This window comes from Peromyscus leucopus, unplaced genomic scaffold (genome assembly GCF_004664715.2).
Source record: "Peromyscus leucopus breed LL Stock unplaced genomic scaffold, UCI_PerLeu_2.1 scaffold_630, whole genome shotgun sequence".
NCBI classification, from domain to species: domain Eukaryota; kingdom Metazoa; phylum Chordata; class Mammalia; order Rodentia; family Cricetidae; genus Peromyscus; species Peromyscus leucopus.
This window is the reverse complement of record NW_023505542.1, coordinates 69520-92340: the sequence shown is the minus strand read 5'-3', so window position 1 is coordinate 92340 and position 22821 is coordinate 69520. Positions and strand designations below refer to the sequence as shown.

Sequence of the window (22821 nt, the reverse complement as noted above, 5' to 3'; positions counted from 1 at the left end):
TGGCCAGGACGGGGTGCAGCTCGCTGTAGAATGCTTGTGCACACCCAAGCTCTTGCCTCAACTCTCAACACCTCAAAAACAAACAGACATCAAGGATCGCAGCAGGGCGGGGGTGGCCTTCGGAGGGAGAGCATCCGGCCATCTCAGGACCACAGAGTAAGAGAGATGAGGCAGAGCTCGACACTGGAGAAGGCAGGGCCGGTGGAGATGGACCAGCCTCAGGCAGCTGTGCCCCTGCCCGTGCCCGCAGGACTCTGGGAGGCACCTTAGAAGAGAAGAATTAATTTTGAAATCTCTGCCCTGTGTTTCTTTGACAGTCCTTGCTGCAGACCCTAAGGGCCCCTGAGGGAAGATGTACCTGCGCGGTGTCCCTGGCCAGTCACTCAGAACCCACTTTCCCTCATCAGAGCCGACGTAAGACAGTTCTTTGCTGAGGCACCTGCAGCACTCAGCCTGGTTATACTTCTTTAAAGAAGATCCGGAACTCTGAAGAAGCCTATTCCCCTGGGTTTGGAGAGAGGAGATAAAGGGCCATTCTTGGGGAGCTTCAGAATCACAGGTCTCCCGCTCACCTGAAACCTCCTTAATGTTCTCAGTTCTTACGGAAGCTAAATACTTTCCTGCCTGTCACTATAACCATGACAGAAAAACCCTGGGGAACCCACCATGCTATTCAATGTGGAGCAGAATTGAGCATAAAACTATATTTACAATTGCTGAATACATTAAAGAATCTTATGTATCTCATTTATTCTAAAATATTCTGCCCTACTGTGTACACTGAACAGTAAGTAATAAATACATCATGTTCTGTTACATTTGTCTTGGGGATTTTGCAGATGCAATTTCAAATGTATGCATTTGCTGTCTTTTATTTTCTGGTTCCTTTCCAACCATTCATAAAGCATATAACCTTTTTGTTCCATGAATTAAAAATGTATTTCACTCAATGAGCTGAGGAACCATTCAGAATTTCTCCATTCCTAAATCCAGAAATTTTAAATTAATTTTCTCAGATTAATAATCATTTCTAGCTGCTTGTGAAGGGGTAAAAAGGAAATATTGAACATAGTGTCTTATTTTCAAGAGATAAGAGCAAGATTTAAACAAAATGCCAAAGGCATGCAGTTGAACATCAAGCTAGCTGTGGCTGTGCATGAAATTTGAGTACTGTGTGGTGAGAGGGAGGGCCCTGCTGCACTGGATAGGAAGATGTGCACAGCTGTTTGTTCTCCAGCGGTGGCAGCAGCCAATGTTGGTCTGCATTATGCAACACTGTACAACCCATAATTTTGAAGGCAACAATGTAGCGAGATGTAAAATGCCCAGTGCTGGTAGTAAAGCGGCTGCCACAGGCTCCCATGTAATAAGCAACGCAGTGCCTTGAGTGTAGAAAAGTCTGTCGTAAACAGTGGCCCACGATGCTTACGACAGTGTTCGCATCCAGCCATGCAGTTTGGGTAAGCAGAAGAAAGACCATTAAATTGATAATCATTATTGTAAAATCTCTCCTAGTCTCACCATAACCGGTTTAATGGACAAAGCAGATAGAATATGCATGATATAATTCCTTTGAAAGGAGGGTGTGCATCTGAATCCCTAGAATACTTTTTTCTTCTTTCTTCCTTTTTTTCCCTCTTAGAACAAAGACTCAGGTTCTATTCCAGACTTACCCAGAATCCCCAGGGATGACATACAAGCATAAATATTTTAAAATTGTATTACATTAATAAAAGATAATATCACTTTTAGTTTAAAAGTCCTGGGTTAAGAAGACAATAGTGGCCGCATCCGAGGAGTTTTCAGAAAATGCCTTCTGAAGCATACTGGCATGAATTATTTTTTGTGTATTATTCATTATTCTAAGACCCCAGGGTTGAAAGATAAATGAAAAGACAGAGACCTAGGATTGAAAGGTAAACGGAGAGACAGAGACCCCAGGATTGAGAGTAAATGGAGAGACAGAGACCCAGAAATGACAGGTAAATGGAGAGACAGAGACCCAGATTGAAGGTAAATGGAGAGACAGAGCATTCATGTCAGAATACTCTTTACTATTAATTACTTACTTGAAAAATAAAGTGAGCAATGTTTTATTTAAATGCATGCTCAATGCCAACTTTTATGAAAATTATGGACAGCTTTACTGTTTTTTGTTGATAGAGTACTTAAAGGTTTTAATGACAAAAGTTATTTATATAATATATGCTCTGAAATAAATATGTATTGTGGAATGGCTAATCCAGCTAATTAACATATCTGTTACCTGATGGGAGAGCATGCAGAATACCTACACTCCACTCTCAGCAATTTTTGGAAATAACCACTGTGGCTTAAAGAGACTTAGAAGACTTAATAAGATGCTATGTATGAGAGCCCAGATTTTAAAAAAAAAAATTAAAAGCAGACAAAAACATTTGGCAAGGCTAGGGAGACTTCTCAGGAGTTGAGAGTGTATGCTGTTCCTTACCCCAGATTTGGTCCCCAGCATCCATATGTTGGCTCACAGCCACGTATAGCTCCAGTTATAGGGATTTGATGCACTCATCTGGTTTCCATGGGCACCAGATATACATATGTACACATGCATAATACTCATACACATAAAATAAAAATAATTAAATCTTTAAAAAATCGGTTTGTATAGAATATAGATTATATGTTAAATGCTCTTTTAAAAAAAATCATTCTGCCGGCGTGGTGGCGCACGCCTTTAATCCCAGCACTCGGGAGGCAGAGCCAGGCGGATCTCTGTGAGTTCGAGGCCAGCCTGGCTACCAAGTGAGCTCCAGGAAAGGCGCAAAGCTATGCAGAGAAACCCTGTCTCGAAAAACCAAAAAAAAAAAAAAAAAAAAAAAATCATTCTTTCTTACTTATATAGTATACAGTTGCATAGTTTTTATCTAAACTCTTGGGACCAGACATGGATTTGGGGAAAGGAAGGATTTGAAAAATATTTGAATAGGCTTTTCTGGCTGAGAATCTATAATTCAAATCCAGCATCTAAATGCTCCAAAGTCTGATACTTTCCCAGCCTCATGTTGACACTCAGTATGTTTCAGGTCTTGCGGCAAGATATTGGATTTCACATTTTATTTAATTAGGCAGGGCAACCTGTGTTTTGATTGAATAAGAATACGTGCTGAACTAGTGTTTAGGGTAGTAATAGTACCTAAAAATTTCACATGGTTCAATGAAGACACATGCATGCATACACTCACAACATGCATATACACACATATATATGTATACAGAGCAAAGAGAGACAGAGAGAGAGGAGAAGAGAAGAGAGAGGAGATGAAAGAAGAAGAAGAAGGGAGGAGGAGGGAGAGGAGGGGAGGGAGGGAGGAAAGCAGCAGAGGTAATATTTCTTTCATTCCCATAGAATTGAGAATTTTAATGTAGAAAGTTGTGGGAAAGAAAGCTATCAAGGACTATGGTAAAATGGCTGACTTTCTTTTCGGCTTGGAAGAGGTTGATGTTATGTTTGTTGTAGTCTTTCCAGCTTTGTGCTTTCCAGAAGAGTCAAGTCAACAAACTACCCAAGACCTCCCAACGGCCTTTAAAAATGTTGATTAAACGACAGCTAAGGGTTTTCTTACCCCGTGTGAGCTGTGGTCAGCTGACTGAGTGTAAGCTTGTCCCACAGCCATGGCCAGATGCCTTCCCCAGGGATCCTCTCCTGCAGACTCAGGAACACTCACAGTTGAGTCCAGCATGTGGGCACAGAGACTCAGAGAACAACAGCCAGTGAGCAGCTGGCAGCCTCTTGTTGGATTAAGATGCAGACTGGAGAGGAGGCCAGTGCTTCCTGGGGGCAGAGCCCACCAGCTGTCCACACACGAGTGGAGAGCAAGAAGCTGCCTATTTCCATACGAGCATGGTACCACCCTGACCTGTGGATGCTCCGCCACAAAACACCGTGCTTTGGCCTGTCTTCTTACAAGCTGTGTGTTTTCTAAATTGTCTTCAGGTGTGCAAAGTCCAAACTTAAGTATGAGTCCTAATGGAAACTGTGTTAAGGAAGCACCAGTCTTACTGTCCATACTTGACTGAGCTGTATCAGCACTGGATACTTTCTCTCAGGGATGCTCTCTTATGTCACATTCTTCCTGAAAGTTCATTTGAAATGGACTTTTATCTCTATGGACTCACCTTCGTCTTTCCCCTTTATTATATGGGCATCGAACACCACAGTTCGACATATGTTTGGAATCTTATTTGAAACTGAACCCCATGGCCATCCTCTCCCCTCTTTATCAACTGGTTCATCCACCATCTGCATTGCAGTCCTCCTTTCATATCGGAACACACACTGATCATTATACCATGGGGACTCAGTTTCCCTCTTTCAAAATCTGGCTGAACCCATTGTGGCCACATAGAAACCTGGACCAAATAGGCCACAGATTTATCCAATGAGTAGTTCTGAGTTTGATAGAAAAGTAATTATGAAAAAGGTGTCATGATGAATACCATGGGGGTGGGGAATGAGACCATTAAGAGACTTTGTTCTGTTTCTTAGAAAGTTCTTTGTGCAGAAATTATTCAAAGAGCAATGCTCTCCAGTCCCACTACAAAGAACTCCGAGAGCAGCTGGACTCAAGACTCGATATCAAAAGCTGCCTCCTTCATGCCTAGGAACTTTGTACCCTCCGTGGTTGGCCTGTGGGATTGTGTTTGCATTCACAAGGCCTTGTTTTTTGTTGTGACTTCAGGACCAGTGTGATTTATGGCAGAGGCAGTCTGGAAATAATATGAAACAGCAACAGTGAAGCCACAGCTATTTCCAGCCACCGTCTCCTATCTGCTCAGAGAAAAATGTAGAAATCCAATTCTCAGTGACATTTCTGTGCTTTATTTTTTTTTATTTTCTTGCTTTTAAAATACTGCGTTGTCTTGTACACTCGTATCTGGACTGCCGCGTACTTAGAATGATGTAGTGCTGGCCCAGCCGAACTTGGTCCTTTTCTCTGTGTTGTCAATCTAAGCTGCAAGAGTCATTTTCCCATTCTAAGTGTCGAGCATACTATTCTCCCATCTCGGAATTCAAGAAGGAACCTTTGAGGAATGATTCTCTCCAGACACCTGATAGCCCCAAGGCAGGATCCCACATTTGAACAGACTTCCTCTCGAAAAGGACATTTCTGCCCAGAAACCTCTCAAGAGCCTGCGGTATCATTATCCATGCTTTGGCCGGCCAAGGGAGTGGGAAAGAGCCATGAGGAAATGGAGTTAACATTTTCAACTCACACAATTTCATTTTCTTTCTGTTCTCAGAAGCCCAGTTATAGAATCCTTTCATGTGTGCTCCAAGAACTAATTCAGACCTCTAGTTCAAGTGCACAGCTATTTTGAGGTTCTATCATAGGAGACTGACATAGTTATTCAGTGATGGCTGCATATAGAAAGTTTAGCAATTACTGGAATGTGTAGACAGAATCAGCCAGCACTCTGGCAGTCATCCTTTTAGATGGACAAAGGGACAGTAACAGAGAAACATAAAATCAGTCCTGACATCATGTGAGAAGGGAAATGGGAAAGACACCTGATCCTTCCTAAGCTTGGTTAGCAGTTTTGTTAGTACAGGCTGAGCACCTACCCCAGCCCACTTACCCAAAATGCTCCTGAGCAGAGATGCTTCATTTTCAGAGCTTGAGAATTATTTCTTGTACATATTGGCATCCGTTGGTAATGATTCCAAGGTCTAAACAGGCAATTCAGGCAGGGGAGAGTAATTCTACATGGTATTCTTTTTTAGGGCACTGGAGGTTTTACTCCAGCCCATCAAATGAGGACAGATGAGTTCTTACTAAGTAGCATTATGTCCATACACAGCACTGCTTGAACTTTGTAGCATTTTAGATTTTTCAATCTTGAGAGCAAGATGCTCAGCTTGGGGTTGCTAGTGTTCTTCAGTTGAGCACGTGACCAGTTGATGGCCATCTTCTAGAAAAGTCATCAAGAGCCAGGCATTGCTAAGCACCTGTCATTGTGAGAGTTGAGATCTCTAGAGGAGGAACAAGTATTCTCAGATGGAGAGAGCAGCAGCCAGATAGCAACTGAGTTCTGTTACTTCAGCATGTTACAAAATTCTCGCTTTGGACCTGGTACATCAGTGCCTTCCAGCAGTGTAAAGTAAGCCTAGCATACATGCCTTAGGATAAGACAAGGGTTTTTTGTTTAGTTTTTGGTTTGACTTTTTACTACATGTAGCTTAAGCTGTCTGGCACCTTTTCCTACCCGGTGAACTCTTATACTCTGTTCCATGCTGCTGTACCTGTTAGAGAGCTGAGCAGCAAAAGAGCAGACTGAAGCATGTTTACCTCTTTGAAGAGAGTATAGTGTCGCTGTGAGGAAGCGGGTGCAGAGCGAAACGTACCAGCTCGCTAGTTCTACAACAAATTCAGAAACTGTTGCTGCATACAGCACTGCCTGCAATGTCCGGCCCTCTAGGACCACGCCACTGGAAGGGATGCTGCAACGGTCTTGTCGTTGGCATTCAGGTTAGTTTTCAACAGTGGATGACAATTAGAGTTTATGGCAAAGAACTGTTAGATCATGCCAAAAATCAATCTGGAGAAATGCCCACCAATTAGAGACTGAAGCACCAATGGCCCTCAATCGCCAGAGACACTGGCCAGTTTCATCCTGCCCGGGTTCTGTCCTGACTTCCCCTCTCATGAACTTGAGTTAGCAACCACTGTTGCTGGACCATGGGTATCACCTCAGGCAGCCCAAAGCACTCAGAAATGCAAAACTGCATTAAGGGATGGCGGGAATGCAAATCCTCCTTGTATGTCAATATACATCTGAGCAACACCTGCCCAGAGGTGCAGAGATGGGTGCCCCCGTGGCTGTTGGCCGCTCTTGATTTTGATTGCCTCTGAGTGGCCCATTGGAAGTGGTTTCATAGAAACTGCCCAAAAGTCCTCATTCCAAGCATTCAAGTTAAGAAAAATATTTATTCCTGCTGTGTTTTAAGAGATCAGAAAAATTTGTAGACATAGTGAGTGATATTTTTTAACAATACTTCCGTGGATAGCAACATATAACACAACTGCTAATGCCTTTGTGAGCTTCAGAGTAGCGTTCTATCTAATTACGTGATATAGTTAAGTCTTTGGAAGTATTTTAGGTGATAATATGACCAGTCACTCAGAACATCCTTTTTTGAATTTAGAGTGTCATACAAATGCTGTGTCAGAAAGCCTAAATGTCTATGAAGCATGTTGATAATAAAACTCTAACTGGTTATTACAGATACATTTTATTTTGTTTTCCATTACTTTAAATTGTTGAACGTCTCTATTCATAATGAGAAAAAAAAGGTAGGAAAGAAAAATGTGTTCCTTTTCATCACTGTGAGATTTTTTGAGTCACTCCCCTGGAATGTTGGTTTCTGTTTGTAGGAGAAAAATAAAGTTGTTGCTTATGAAGACAGTTTTCAGCTTCTAGGCAGTTAGTGCTGGCTCTTCTTAAATGGATAATCAGTATTATGTTCCAGCAATGTGGTAAAGCTGAGTCCATTAAATTAATCAGGCCACACACTGTCCTTGGCTCCACTAATACAGTTCTGAGTGACATCAGCATTCTTCAACACATCACACACAGAAAGTCTTACAGGGCTGTGCATGTGTCCTCGTGGCAGATGTTCAGCACAGTGAAAGAGGAAGGTTGTTTTTCTGTCTGCCTGGTGAGCAAGGCAGTGTTCTCTGACCGTTGATGGGAAGCCAGTGCCAGCAACTGGCTTCAAAACTGCTCTCACTGACTTCAACGCGCCTCTGAAAGCTCAGCCCAGGAATTCTAGGCTCCAGGGTTCACTGTGGCGCCTGAAGAAGAATGTTGTGAGTCCTCTGGGTGGACACTGCCATCTCTGTGCATGCCCTGTTCTTCTCAGTGCACATTCTGTTTCTGGATGCTTAACAAAGAGGTATTGTACTGAAAGGTTGATCTCCAGCTCTAGACCGTGCCTTGGAAAAGATGTGAACTTCAACCACTGAAGCAAAACTTTACCATTGATCCTTACATTGAGTCATAGTTTGAACCAAGATGTGCTGTTTTTAAATTAAAGATATGAATGAGTCCATATTTATTTTAAATAATAGGATTGGAGAGAGAGCTCATGGTCAAGGGTGCTTGATGCTCTTGCACAGGACCCGAGTTTGGTTCTCGGTATCCACAATGCATCACATCACAATAGCTTATAACCCCAGCTCCTCTGCTGCCCTCCACAGCATCTGCACTCACATGTACATACCCACACAGTCACAGACAGACACAAGCATACATAATTTTTTTCAAATAAAAATAATTTTTAAAAAGTAAAGAATCCAGTGCAATTATCACTCTAGCAGATGTTCACTGGGCGTCTGCTCCATGCTGCTTCTGCAGGAAGGGAGAGAACATTCTAAATGCACAGGATTGCAGAAGCTTAAGTGGCACTTTCTGCATGGTCCTGCAGATATGCAGGTAGAATCTTATGTCCTGTCAGGCTCTGTCAACTCAATAGGTGAATCATGACATTCCCGTTAGGCTGAGACACCGGCAGTCCCTAAAATGTCATGTGTTACTGTACTCCTGAACATACCTCCGCACAGCTCGGTAAAAAAAGACTTTAACAGTTGAGCATCCCTTATACACAGACCCCAGGGCCGTGAGATGACCATTGGGCAAGGTGCTTGTTGCCATTCCTCACAGCCTGAGTTAGCTACCAGCACCCACACTGATGGAAAGGAGAGAATGCAATACTGAAGGCTGTCTTCTGACCTCCTGTCCATGCCATGGCACACTCACATACACAAACACATGCTTGTGTACATGTTTACACATGTACACACACAAGAAAGAGAGACAGGGGGCAGAGAAAGAGAAGAAGAAAGAGTCGAATTCAAACTGTTTGAAAAATCCAAAGCTTTTTGAGTTCCGGCATGACACAAGTGGAAGAATTCACACCGTTGGGGCCGACAGTTGACCCAGAGGGTAAAGAGCTCCCTGTGCAAGCCTGCGGACCTGAGTTCAATCCCCCGAACCCACATAAAGGTGAAAGGAAGGAATGGAATAAACTAAGTTGTCCTCTGGCCTCTAGAGTTGCATGTGACATATTCATGTACACACACACACACACACACACACACACACACACACACACACACACACACACACGAAATGTTCCTTTACACTTGGATCCCATCCCCAGGATAGCTCATGATGTATGTGTAATGATTATAAAAACTGGAAAAAAATCTCAAAACATTCAAGCCTTAATGGATAAGGTGTACTCAACATGTATTGTCCTTAAATTACCGTGGGGAAAATCACAGTGCACACACTTTTAGTAGCTGGCAGATGGTCAGAGAAGTAGGGAATGGAGTTGCAGAGACTCACAGCAAAAAATGTGACACCAGAAACGGGGCCTCTGTATCCTGCTTCGTGGATCCTGGTTGGTAACAGAAGAAAGACAGTCACTGGGGGAACAACATAGGGACAGTTGAAAGATCTGTTAGCAGAATCATGAGTAAGAGTCAAACCAAGGACAATGTGATTCTGTAACAGAAGACAACTCAGGGCCAGTTCTCGAGGAAATGTGCTGAGGAGGGTTACCCAGGAAGATTCATTATTATTGATTTAAGTAATTTATCACAAGGACAAGACTCATGAAAGCATCTCATCCAAGAAGTTCAACAGAGAAACAGTGAGCACAAACGAATCTTACAAATCCCCTGTGAAGGGAGCCATGATTGATGTACCCAGTGCCAAATGCACAGGTCACTGAGCATGCTCTGTGTCTCTTAATGAACTTCTCTACCATGGTTTGTCTAGGTTCTTATTTTTTCTGCCTCTATACCTTAATTGTTATTTAAAAGAGAAGAAATAGCATTCTGCCCATTCTGAGTCAAAAACCTGATTCTTAGTGATGAAGCATCTTGGTTGTTCAAGTAACATTATAGGTGCTACTTTGTCTCGTAGATATTATCATGTGTGTCCCAAGAATAACTTGTAGCCAATGAAAGGCTGGTCTGCAGGCCTAGTCACTGTTTGAGAAGGCCCTGAAATGGCCTTTCAGTATGGGGAGGGGAAGTTGAACCCCAAAGTGGGGAGATGAATGTGCAGGTGTCTTCACTGCTTCATTGTTGGGCAGTGTTCTCATCTGTAAATCCTAAGTTGTAATTTGTATCTTAACCTGAACTTCTTATCTTCAAATAATTTCAACTCACAGAGTTATATGAATAGTATAAAAAATCCTTATATATTTCTCCACTTTCTCTAATAATACCAAAATGCAATTATGAAGCTATTATTTCTTCCTTCATTTGTCTGCTAGAATTTGCATGAGAGAATTGCCATAGACTGACACACCAACAGCTATGAATGTCCTGAATGGGATATCTTGAGGACCAGGTGCTGGCCAGGTCCTAACTGAAGAAGGGATCCCTTGCTGGAATGTAGTTGGCCACCTTCTCACTGCACCCTCATATGCAATGAGAGCCCCTTTCTCTTATAAGGCTGCCTATTCCCTGGGTTAGAATGCACCTAGTGATCTCACTGAACCACGTTTCCTAGAGGCCCCATCTCATAGTCACATTGGACACAGCACTTAAATGTGGTGCATGATACAGGAGTCATAGTTCAATCCACAGCACACCATGCTGTGTTTTTCGTGTTGATATATTGGGTTCCCTTAAGCGAATTCTACCTCTTTGAATGTTTTGCCTTAATGAGAACCTACAATGCTTCCTCCTCTATGCATGTCATCCAGACTGGTGTTTCAGACTCCCTACACCCCTGAAAAAACTCAAACCCAACAACATTTTGGACACATTATCCTGAATATTAAATTAGATACTTAATGTGCAAGTAGTCCAATTTCAAACAGGGCCTAACCTTTATTTATGAGAGGATTTTCAGAACTTTTGGGTTGCTCAGACTAGATTATTGTGAGATCTCACTGAAGAGTTACTTTGAAGGGAGTAAAAAGCCAAGACAAGCCAGTCAGTCCCACTGCCCCAGCACTCCCATGGCAATAGCTGAAGGTCATATGTTATAATCAAATGCAAACCTGTGTCCAGTAAATGTATACATTCAAGATGGTGCTACAACGAGGAGCCTCTTCTTCTGGGGTTCATCACCTTTCGTGATCTCATCAGAAGGCAAGGTGGGGTGACTGACCTCTTGTAAGTAGGTCTGAGTACACACTGTGGTGTCCCCACATTAATGAAAGCATCTGACACCATTTCTCCAGACGTACTCCCACTGTTAGTCATGTGAGGCTATATTATAGGGACAGCGAACCATGTCTTCTAGACACATGCATGTCATTCCTGGTGTCCTCTGAGTGAGTAAAAGATGGGCTCTACAATCAGCTGACCCGCCTCCCATTCCCTGGAAGATTGCTGTTCCATGCTGTACAGAAATCTAAAGGGGGTGGCAGTGGAGAGGCAGGCCATAAGTGCTTCTCCTAATGGAAGTGTGCAGAATCCAGGCACACAGGGTCCCCAACAACTCCACTGGGTCCACATGTGCAGATTCAGGTTAGAGCTCGGACTCCAGCACCGGTGTGAACGCTGGACATGGCAGGGTACATCTGTCCCCTAGCACTGGGACAGAGACAGGTGAATCCCTGGGGTTCACTGCCAGTCATTCTAGCCAGAACAGTGGGGTCCGGGTTTAAAGAGAGACTCTGTCTCAGAAACTGAAGTGGGTACGTGATTGAGGACATCCCAGCATCAAGCCTTTGCTTTTACATGACACAAATGAACCAACAGCATGCTGGCAAGAGGTTTGTGTGCTGTTTGTTGGGGAGATGAATGGAAGAACTTTAAAATCGTTTCATGTGGAGGGTGCCAAAGGGCACCGTCCTCTGGTGCTGTGAGAGGAAAGGTGGCTGAGAGCTGCTGCAGCTAGTTCAGCATCCTCTTGCTGGAAGAAGCTACCAGCCTCTGGTCATCCCTAATGTGGTACTTCTTCCCCATCCTCACTTGCCTTCCTGTGGGTGTGTTTTATCTTCTCCTCTTTGTGCTGAATTGTACTGGGGAGTGAATTAAGCCCTTGACGTCTTGCAGCAAAATGGACCCTGTTTCTTTGTCAACTCCTCTGTTGTTGAGCGAAATACTTCAATTGGTTTTTCTTTGAAAGATAAAGAGGGAAGATTCATTTGAAAGTATAATAGAGACTTAGAAAGTATGGGAGGAGATAGAATAGGGAAGAGAGAGGAAGCCAGCATCCTGGGCTCATCGGAGCCCCAGGGAAGAACTGATTCACCTCCCAGGGGTGTGCCATCACCACCGAAGAATGGAAGTTCTGCACTCGCCGGCCACTCCTCCTATACTGTGCTCTATTAAAGAGCTGTTGGAGGCTGCATTGGGCATGGTACAGAAAATGAATGCATTGGGAGTTCTTCTTCAAGATGAGCAATATTCATATGATGAAGAAACGCTTAAGACTAAAATTCAAGGGGTTTTGCATCCCTCACTCTAGTGTGTCTGGATTTGCAATCCTTCCTACCGGAGGGTAGAAAGAATTTAGGTGTCTTGCACATGAGGTGTCTGTTAGTCTAGTGAGCATCTGCAACACAAATAGCACTTTATTGCTTAAGTGGCTGCTGTATACTTACACTCTTTAATAGAGATCCCTTAATACTGCTGGACAAACGTGTAACTCAATGATTTCAGTAGCCAGTTGGCTAGGAAACAGCTATTCTATCCCAAGGAACAAGACACAACTGTGAAAACAATGAGAACGTGACTTAGTTCAGAAGTGAAGTGTTAGGCCACTTACTTGTATACATTGTACAAGCATCGCTCACTGTGCAGAGGAGCTCTCGGGCTCAGTTTCTGTTTCTGCTGGTCCTAAGGAGGACCATATATCAACTTTAACCACTCAGTTGTTGCCCTGTCCAAAAAGTCTGTCACCTTTCCCTGTAGGCTCTCCACACAGCCCCATTTCCCCTACGTGCATGTGTGCTTCAGACTAGGTTTGAATGATGTCATTTTCAGAAATGTGTCTCCACACTGAATTTTTTCCCATTGCTGAGAATACGCTTCATGAGGGATGCGAGGTGGCTCAGTGGCTAAGGGGGCGTAGCGCTCTTCCAGAGGCCCTGAGTTTAGGTCCCTGTACTTTAAGCAGATAAAAAACACCTGTGAATCTGGTGCTAGGCTCTGACTCACCCTTCTGGCCTCTGTAAATGTATGTACGTGTGCACATGTGCATACATGTATGCACACGTGCACACACGCCACTAAAAAATAAATCTCTTGGAAATAATAAGCTGCACTAACTTAGGGAGGGGGTTTACTGTTTAGTTTCTTGATAGTATGCTTAACTGATCATGTGCTGTATATCATTCAATATTTTGGTCTTTTGGAATGCAGCAATATGCTGTATTGCTGTGATCCATATACAGTTACGCTTGAGTTAGAAAAATAATTTGACACATCCACTACCAATAACACATGTTCGGTGATATCATGTCTGCCAAAAAAATATTTCCATTTGTACAGTGCTTGCTTTCCTGTGTCGTTACTTACTTGTTCATCCTGGATGTAATGTCAGCTTGTGCTATGTCATATAAAATAATCTCATCTGTAATGCACAATGAGATTTATGTTAGCTAGAAGTTGTTTCTGATAGCATCTTCCTTCTTAGAGGAAACACTGCAAACATTCTGAAAGTCAGCACAGACCGCCTTGGCATCACAGTGTAGCTGGTGTGCCAGTCAACAGGTTGTCATCGTGCCAATCATATCCAAGACGTGTAGAGAAATGGTTTCTTAGCTCGCAGATCTCCTATGGCTTTATACATCTAGGATGGTAATTAGTTAAATAAGCAGGACGGGGTGCTGGTGCAGGTGGCTTTACAATGCAGACAAGAGTGAGGTGACTGTGGACAGAAGAGAGGGAGGCTGTCGGGGCACCGAGGCTTAAGGTGAGAGGGACTGTGTTTTGCAACAGATGTGAGAGCCAATGTGGACCTGGAGGAGGGAGGCTGCTCATTTTAATTAGTGGTGCAAATGCTGACTGACTTCGTGTCTTCCTGGAATCTATTCACAGCCTGACTGTTACATACAGATTTCAGGGAACACTGGAAAGGGGGCACAAACCTGTTCATTTATAGATGAGGAAACACTAATGATGGCCATGTCCATCAAGAGCTGGGCAACTTCATTAAAAATGTGCAGGACAATGCTTACACAAGAGTGCTATCGGAAGCATCTTTGGAGCAGCCAGCAAGTGGAACGACCCCAGGATGGAAAATATCACAACCCAAGTCTTATGAACATATCCTTCCCAAGCAGTTTTTAGACATTAAAGAGGGAAGGACTTCATCTATGGGCTAAACCTATCGAAGGCAACCTATGACACCAGGAAAGCTTTGCTCTGTCTTGACAGTCTTGGTTTGAGTTTTATTGCTGTGAAGAGACACATGACCACAACAACTCTTTAAAGGAAAACATTTCATGGGGCTGGCTTACAGTCTCAGAGGTTCTGTCCATGATCAATCATGGTGGGGGACATGGTGGTGTACAGGCAGACAAAGTGTTAGAAGAAGGAGCTGAGAGTTCTCCATCTTGATCTGCAGAAGGAGACACGGTGTACTGGGCATAGCTTGAGCATAATATGAGACCTCAAAGCCACCTCCACTGACACATTTCCTTCAACAAGGCCACACCTAATAGTGCCACTCTCTAATGGCTAAGCAGTTAAACACATGAGTCTGGGGGCGGGTGGGGGAGGGGACATTCCTATTGAAACACCACATTGGCAAAACTTCTGATATTTGATTTCTTACTTGAAAAGAAGGTGTGGTTCCCAAAGGCAGATGCCATCAGGTGGTTCCTCTAACCATGGAGAAGGAGGCTAGGACTTGGTCTAGGATGATGGTCGTGGAGTCAGAGCAATGCAGTGTTTTTCTGGGACATGTTTGGAGCCTCGCGGCTGGACTTCTGGGCACTGCCTTCAGAACTTCCAGAAATAGCCCAGTGATGTTACTGCCGGTGGTGAGGTACCAGAATCACTTCAGGAACTGGTTCTAATGTATGTCACCTTCTCTAAAATTTGGAAGGCACCATAGAAGACCTTATGTGACCAAAAACAAACCAAACAAACAAAAAAACACCCCAAACAGTAAGGTGCAACCACTGTAGCAGACAGTTTAAGGTGCCATCATCCTGCAACCCCCAAACAAGAATACATCACACCATTGCTGTTACTTGTATCCCGTGTACACCACACAAAAACAGACTTCCAGCAAGCCTTGCTATTCATGTAGCTACATACCACATGAACTGTTCAGGACCATCAGAATCAAGTTCACCTAACATACCCGAGCACATCCTTGCCAGGCCTCACAGAGAGAGATCACGTGCTCCATTCTTCCTCAGCATTCTGTGACACTTCACAAATGCCAGGGGCCAGCACAACAGAAAAGTCCTGAGACTGAGATGTTTAACTTCGCCCAGTTTACATTTTGACTGGTTACAACTTGGTGATGGGATTAGTTATATCTCATTATAAATCCAGGCCAAGAATGAAGAGTAAAATGAATTCCAGAGCCACGGGGATTCTCGCACAATGGAAATCCTAGTTCCACCCACAGAGAGTGGACAGTGGCTTTGGCACTTGGCAGGAGCTGGGGATGTCAGGGGAGAGGGGCCACAGTGTCTCTTGAGCATTACCAGAAGCTCCCATTACTGCGGGAAGCTGATCTTACCATGGACACTGCATGGGACCATGCCCCAGATTCCTAAGAGAAGAATCTGCTTCCGTTTGCCTTTCCGTTTAGAAGAACACAGTGACAACATTAAGCACCAGTAACATTGTACCCTGGGTTCTGCACAGCAGCTTTGGAAATCTGAACAGTGATTGTTGACAGGTTCGTTTGTGAAACTGTCATTAAGATTTGTTGACGATGATGGCAAAAGGGTGCAGATTGCATGGGTATGATTCTGCATTTTGTAGTGTCTGTGTTTCCTTTACTAGTGGGTGTGAGATGTGTGTGTGTGTGTGTGTGTGTGTGTGTGTGTGTGTGTGGCGGGTGTGCGCGCACATTTCTGTCAGGACCTAATCTCTGAACTCTAAATCCAGATTTTAATTGAGTTTTCAGTGTTTGGTTTTGTGTTTCTCATATGAAATTAAAACATTCCTATTAATGATTTAAATGCAGTTTTACACAGAACCAGGCTAGATTTTTTTTGATTAGTATCAGTGTGACTGCATTATTAACCCCAGCAATAAATAAATAAATAAGTCATAATCTTTAAAAAAAAAAAATACCTTCTCAACCTCCAGAAATGGTTCTCTAGAAAGCCATCTTAGGAAGATTCATGGTGAAGAAGACTGAAACACATAGGAAAAGGTGGCCTGTGACCTCAAAACAGGTCTCCAGTCCACCCCATGGAAGAGTGATGCACCAGATAAACAGGCCATCAACTGTATAAACATAGGACCACAGTTGCAGCTGATGTAATGCAATTTTGATTACTTCCTGACCTTGACCAGTGGGTTGTCTTCAGTGGCAGGGTCCTGAGAGAGGGGACCAGGAGATAAGGAGATAGAGAGGAGAGGAGATGAGAAGATGAGAAAGTTTGGGATTGGGAGGTCTTGCACAACATGTGTCTTCTTATCGGGCAAGCTCATTAAGGAGTCCAGCATCTTATACAGTATCTCCATAGGAGAAATGGGTCAGGGTCAGCAGACGCTACCATACAATGGGATGACCTCAACAAGAAAGCTAATCAAACAATGTCACACTAGAGACACACAGAGTGTCTCAAGAGCATTATAGTCCTGGCGCACAGAGGCCTAGGTACTATAACTATAGTTCCTTATATTGGGAAGAGGTGAGTTCTCAGGATCAGAAGCCACAGCTTCTTGAAGTCCCTGCTGCGGGCCATTCCCAGCTCTCCCTAGCATGTTCCTGGTTTTTGAGACAGAGCTCTGTTCCTTCTCCGTACATCAGGGTCCCAGGGAAAGCTTCAGGTGATCAGTCTAGTCCTCCACAATTTTGTGTATAATCAGTCCATGCCTTGTAGAAATCAAAAGGTCTTTTCAAGATATTTCATTCCCTAAATTTCTCAGAGACCCTTGCATTTCTTCTCTTGAGAAATTTCATGTTATTTGTGAGTTCCTGGCCTATCACAAATCATCTTCCTGTATGTGTGGTATGACAAATAATTTTTATGGCCTTCCTGGTTGTCTGTGTGTGGTTGTAGGCAGCACTGATGTGGGTATGGTGATTTACTCCCCTGGACCTGGAGCCCCTAACTGTGATCTGTGCCCTCAGTAAACTAGTTGCTGCTAGTTTAACTCTCAAAGTTCATCAAGAGTGATCAAATCCTTCTCCAGGGGAACAAAAAGGGGTACTTGGAGAAACAAGGTCTTCCTTTCTAAAGAAGATCAGAGGACAGAGTTCTCACACTGAATGAAAGGAAAGTTCGATATTACCTCTGGAACTGTATTGCTTTGCAAATGGTGTTAGGTCAAGCATTTGGCTTTTGCTGCATATTCTATCTTAGAAACATATATTTTATATACCTACATACTTTTCACACTGTGGCAAGGTTGATAATATTTGTACACACCCTCACCATTGTTGAGAGACAGGAGTCTAAGTTGGGACGCACCGGCTCGTCTCAGTCTAAAGCGAATCGTTTATCTTTGGTTTAGCCTGAAATTGCGGCAGAGAGCCTGCCTCCTCCTGGGATCTGAATGTAAATAACTAAAGCAGATTGAACTTGGCAGTGACTAATGGAGTCCTCGTGCAGAAGTTGGCAAGTCAGTGGGTTTTCTGCATATCAGGAGGAAGAGCAGAAAAACCAGAGCCCACTTTGAGATCCAGACCTGTCTTCTCCCTGCATGCGCCTGGCTCTCTTGGGGAGGGGACTTCAACACAAAGATCCACTACTTGCTTCCTAAAACCATCAATTCAGAGTATACAAATTTGTTACATTACTGATAATTCCCAGACAGCTTCCTTGTTTAATGAGCCGTTGTAGCTGCCTGGAGGTATGCTGTATAACAATAATTTTAATCAGTCACATAAAATTTATGAAGCTGGTGCAAACTAGCATGAATTAGAACAGTGGTAATGTTTCTTTGATAACTCCATCCTGGCTGGCCACCATTAGTACCTGGAAGGGCTCCCTGTCATGGGGAAGGTAATAATGATCACATTGGACATCACTGAGTCCTAGCATGTACTAAGTATAACTTCCTCTTGTTTTATTTTGTCTTGGTCTGTATCCATGTATTTCCACATATCACTTGCATGCGTATACCTTTATTTCAGATACAATCAGAGTAATTTCTTTGCTTTTAACGTTTTAGTTTTGCCTGTAGTTTTTTAACCTCTAAAATGATTTTAGGAATGCCTGGTATCGCATGGCTTCCACGCATAACGTGATGAATCTGGAATATAAGTTTTGAAAGATGATAGTGATTGTGCCCTGTCTTCAGATCAACTCCCCCTGCCCATGCCCACCCTGAGTGGCAAGATTTTGTGTTTTCTAGCTCATTAAACTGACAGCAGAAATTAGTTTGTGGTATTAAAAACTAAAACGTTAAATTACAGCTACATGTGTCCTCTCTGCAATGGGGCGTGCGGAAGATGTTTGATTTTAATGTTTGCCATAATGGAGAATTTAAATTACAATGTTTGTCAAATCTCTAATCTTTGTTACAGAGCGGAATATTAATTACGCTTTTAACTATAAGAGGTAAATAAAATGAGCATCCACTGCACGCCCAGGGGTAAATTGCAGATTACTGACAACTTGACATAATGCTCCAAATGTCAGTTTTGTCAAACAAATTTAGAGGAACGGTTAAACTATTAGCTTCCCGTTGTTCCCGGCCCCCTTTCCTGCAGCAAACAAGGGTTCTGAGCAGCGGGAACGCTGCGCCTTGTGGAAGACGGAGGGAGTTAAGCAGGATAAGCAAGATGGATGAGGAGACAAGGCCGCAGATGCACTCAATTAGTTTATAACTGTCTATTAACTTCTGGGGGTGGCTTTGAACAAACAGCAGATTAACTCTTGCCCATCTGTGGGGTCTGCAGAGCCTTGGGAAAGGCTAGTGGTGCCCAGGCAGATGGAAAGGGCTCGGCTCTCCTTTTCTCGGCCTCCTGCTTTGCTGGTTGTGTGTGTGAAGCATTAGGAGTAGCTGTCGGAGTTTTGTGCAGGCTAAAGGGGAAAAAGGGAGTGGTCTGGGGCCTGGGGCATTTTCTAGAAGAACCCTGCATGCCATGCTATCTGCCAGTCACCAAAGAACATGTCCACTTTGGTTGCTGTGGCTGCTTTTTTCAGAACCTATCCTTGGGAAAAGGAGCGAGTCTCACCTTTTTTTGAACTTTTTTTTGAACATTGAACAATAAGAAATTAAAAATCCTCCCTATGTGACTTATCCAGGACTTCCTCCTGGAAAGGCAGTCTGTGCCGGGGCACTGGTAGTGCTCTGGCCTTACAGGGTGTGGCATGGGGCCTCACAGAAAGTCACTGGGGGCTGTTCTCAGTACTTAAACTCCATTCTTTCCTTGCTCACCTGGCAGAGCAGGAAGAAAAGAGGATATGGTGTGATCGTTAGGTTATCAGGGCGGCAGCATTCCCTATGAAATCGTTAAAGACGCAGAGAATTCAAAGGGATGGAATCAATTAGAAAGGAAATGCAGAGTAAGACTAGAAAAAAATGGTTCTGAATTTTGGCCTTCAATTTGCACACCAATTGCTTTTATTAGGCACACAGGTATTATGTGATATAAGCTATCAGAATTTCTTTATGTCAGTCAGAGTGATTGTAAGACCCTCATGTATTTATATGAACACGCACATACATACATACACAGATACATATACATACACATGCATGCTTACACAGACCATAAAGGAACTTATTTATCCTTTACTATTGTCTTAGTCAGGGTGACTATTGCTATGATTAAACAGAATGACCAAAGCAAGATGGGGAGGAAAGGGTTTGTTCCCCTTACACTTCCACAGCACAGTCCATCACTGAAGGAAGTCAGGACAGAAACTCAAACAAGGCAGGAACCTGGTGGCAGGAGCTGATGCAGAGGCCATGGAGGAATGCTGCCCACTGGCTTGCTTACGTGACTTTCTCAGTGTACTTCCTTACAGAACCCCGGACCACCAGCTCAGGGATGGCACCACCCACAATGGGCTGGGCCCTCCCCCATCAATCACTAATTAAGAAAATGCCCTACAGGCTCGCCTATAGCCACATCTTATGGAGTCATTTTCTCAACTGAGGCTCCATCCTCTATGATGACTCTAGCTGTGTCAAGTTGGCATAACACAAGCCAGGATGACTGTATTATAATGGCCAGGGATTTTAGGCATGATGTTCCCATTGCAGGTTGAGACATCCCTGTGTGGACCTTTCCCATATAAAACCGACTAGCAACAGAGAATCCAGAATGAAAAGTAAGATGTACATTAAATGGACCCAATAAACAAATCATTGGTTTTTGTTTTGTTTTTCATTTAAGAGTAAGACTCCTTTGAGGAAAAGAACCAAGACTCAATCTAACTCTTAGGTGTTTGTTTGGGCAGCTGTGCCTTCGGATGCTGGTTTACATTATCAGAGTGTTTTCTTTCATGATCCCCTTGAATTGCCCATCCCAAGATCCTTGGTGTTTTAATGTTTGTTTCTCTGGACTAGACACAGCATTTATGTGCCAATGAGTATTGCTAAATTCTATGTCTCCTACATAGTCACTATGTGAACCATCAGAGTGAGGGTGGTTTATTCACTGACCCCAGTGTACCCTACAAAACCCTTGAAAATCGAGATCCCAATGAACACAGTAAGCTAAAAGGTGAACTAAGACTCCAGTGGTTGTCTTCGCAAAATAAGACATTAGGCGCCTCTTAGACTTAAACATTTTCCTTCAGCTACTACAGAATTGAACAGGTGTTTATTTTACAAGACTAAACTAGAAATGGGCATGAAGAAAATCCTTTATCAAGCTGGGTGTGGTGGCCCGTGCCTGTCATCCCAGTATTTGTGGGGTAGAGTCAGGAGGATCATGCATTCAAAGTTACATACACATACACAGCTGGACTACATACACAGCAAGTAGGAGACCACCCTGGGCTGCATGAGACCCTATCTCAAATAAACAGCCACAGCAGAATCATCATTCACGTTGTAACTGCAGGTGACCCCTTCCTCTCCGTGTCCCATGCCACTTGGCTGTCACTGTGGCTGATGTTTGCTGTTTTCACCCACCTGGCTATCCCAGTCCCCTTGGAATTTTCAGAGGCAGTGGCTGCCATCATCACCCTGTAATCCCAGTACTTCACGCCATGTAGGATTTGTAAGGGTGCTTTTGGAATTCGAATGCGTGAATAGTGGGAGAGAATAAGACATCTGAACAGCTTAGCTATGTGTATGTGTAGTGGGGGTGGGGATGGGGGGCAGGTATCAGATATGTCTTACAGGTCACGAGGCTGCAGAGCAACGGTCTGTTTTATTGTTACCCCTGTCTCTGTAGTCTTCACCGAATATCTGCACCGCATATCTTCTCATTTAATCATCATGACCACAAAGGAGGAGATTGGTCTCCCTGTTGTCCATGTAGGAAAAGTAAGACTTTGATGTCAGCGACTTTGATACGGAAAGCGAGAACTGTCTGGTGTAGAGGGGAGAATCTCCTCTCATCACTGTTTTCTCAATGAAATAAGTTTTTATCTGAAAGGAGAGGGAAGCTAATGGAAATAGGAAGAGATAAAAGGCAATGGAGACTTAACTTCTCTTGAATTTAATGTCTATCTCACTATTCCCTCCTCTCCATGTCACTCTCTTGTCTAAATTTATATACTGACTCCCCAGCACTGGCTTCTAAGGCATTCCACAGATAACAAGTCCTGTCAGGGGCTTTCTGTAGGCAGCTCACATCTTCCTTCTTTTTCCAAAAGTCGATTGGTGAATTCTGAATAAACACTGAAAGGTATGGCCATCTGATAATCATTTTAAGAGCTAGCTCCTACATCTTGTCAAAACAGGAATGTTAAGTCAACTTCAAGCTGGTAGCCTAGAGTTGAAAAGCTACACAAAAGGTTTTCAACCCTACAACTTCCTATGAGTCAGTCTCCCATACTACAGATACTTTTCAAATAACTGGTTCCGTTGAGTAAGGCATGTTCAGAAGACACAGCACCATATCCCGATGCTCAACTGTGGTGCCTTCCAAACTTCTGTGAGACAAAAAAGAAATTTGCGTCCACTTGATGATGAAGGGAGTTCGCATTCACCATTTTTACTCTAGAGCAGTAGTTCTCAACCTCCCCAATACTGTGACCCTTTAATACAGTTAAAGGGTGACCACCCCCAACCATAAATTATTTTCATTGCTACTTCATAGCTGTAATTTTGCTCCTGTTATGAATCACAATGTTAATATCTGTGTTTTCTGATGGTCTTAGACAACCCCTCTGAAAGGATCATTTGACTACCAGAGGGGTCATGACCACAGGTTGAGAACCACTACTGTGTAGACTCATCTGTGTTCAGACTGCTCAGAATAGAACTTGACACAATCCAAGGGCTGTGTTCCATGTCAAGTACCAAGTATATGTCTGTTGTCATGATTTTTACTGTGGGAAGGGGCAGGTGTTGTAGCAATCAAGCAAAACTCTAAATCTCCTCTTGGTGTGTGTATTAACATTTTATAAAATATTTATAATGATAAACATATAAATATATTCCCATGCATATATCATATTCTAGAAAGCTTTCAAATTCTACCACCTGGTATTTGTTCTCTCTTAGTGCTCTGGTGTAAGTGGAGCATCCTACATGTCTC

At 43.3% G+C, this 22821-nt stretch overlaps 1 pseudogene; it reads left to right on the top strand.

Annotated features, from left to right (window-relative positions):
* The window catches only part of LOC114704080, a 147122-nt pseudogene that overhangs the window by 93492 nt on the left and 30809 nt on the right, over nt 1-22821 (top strand).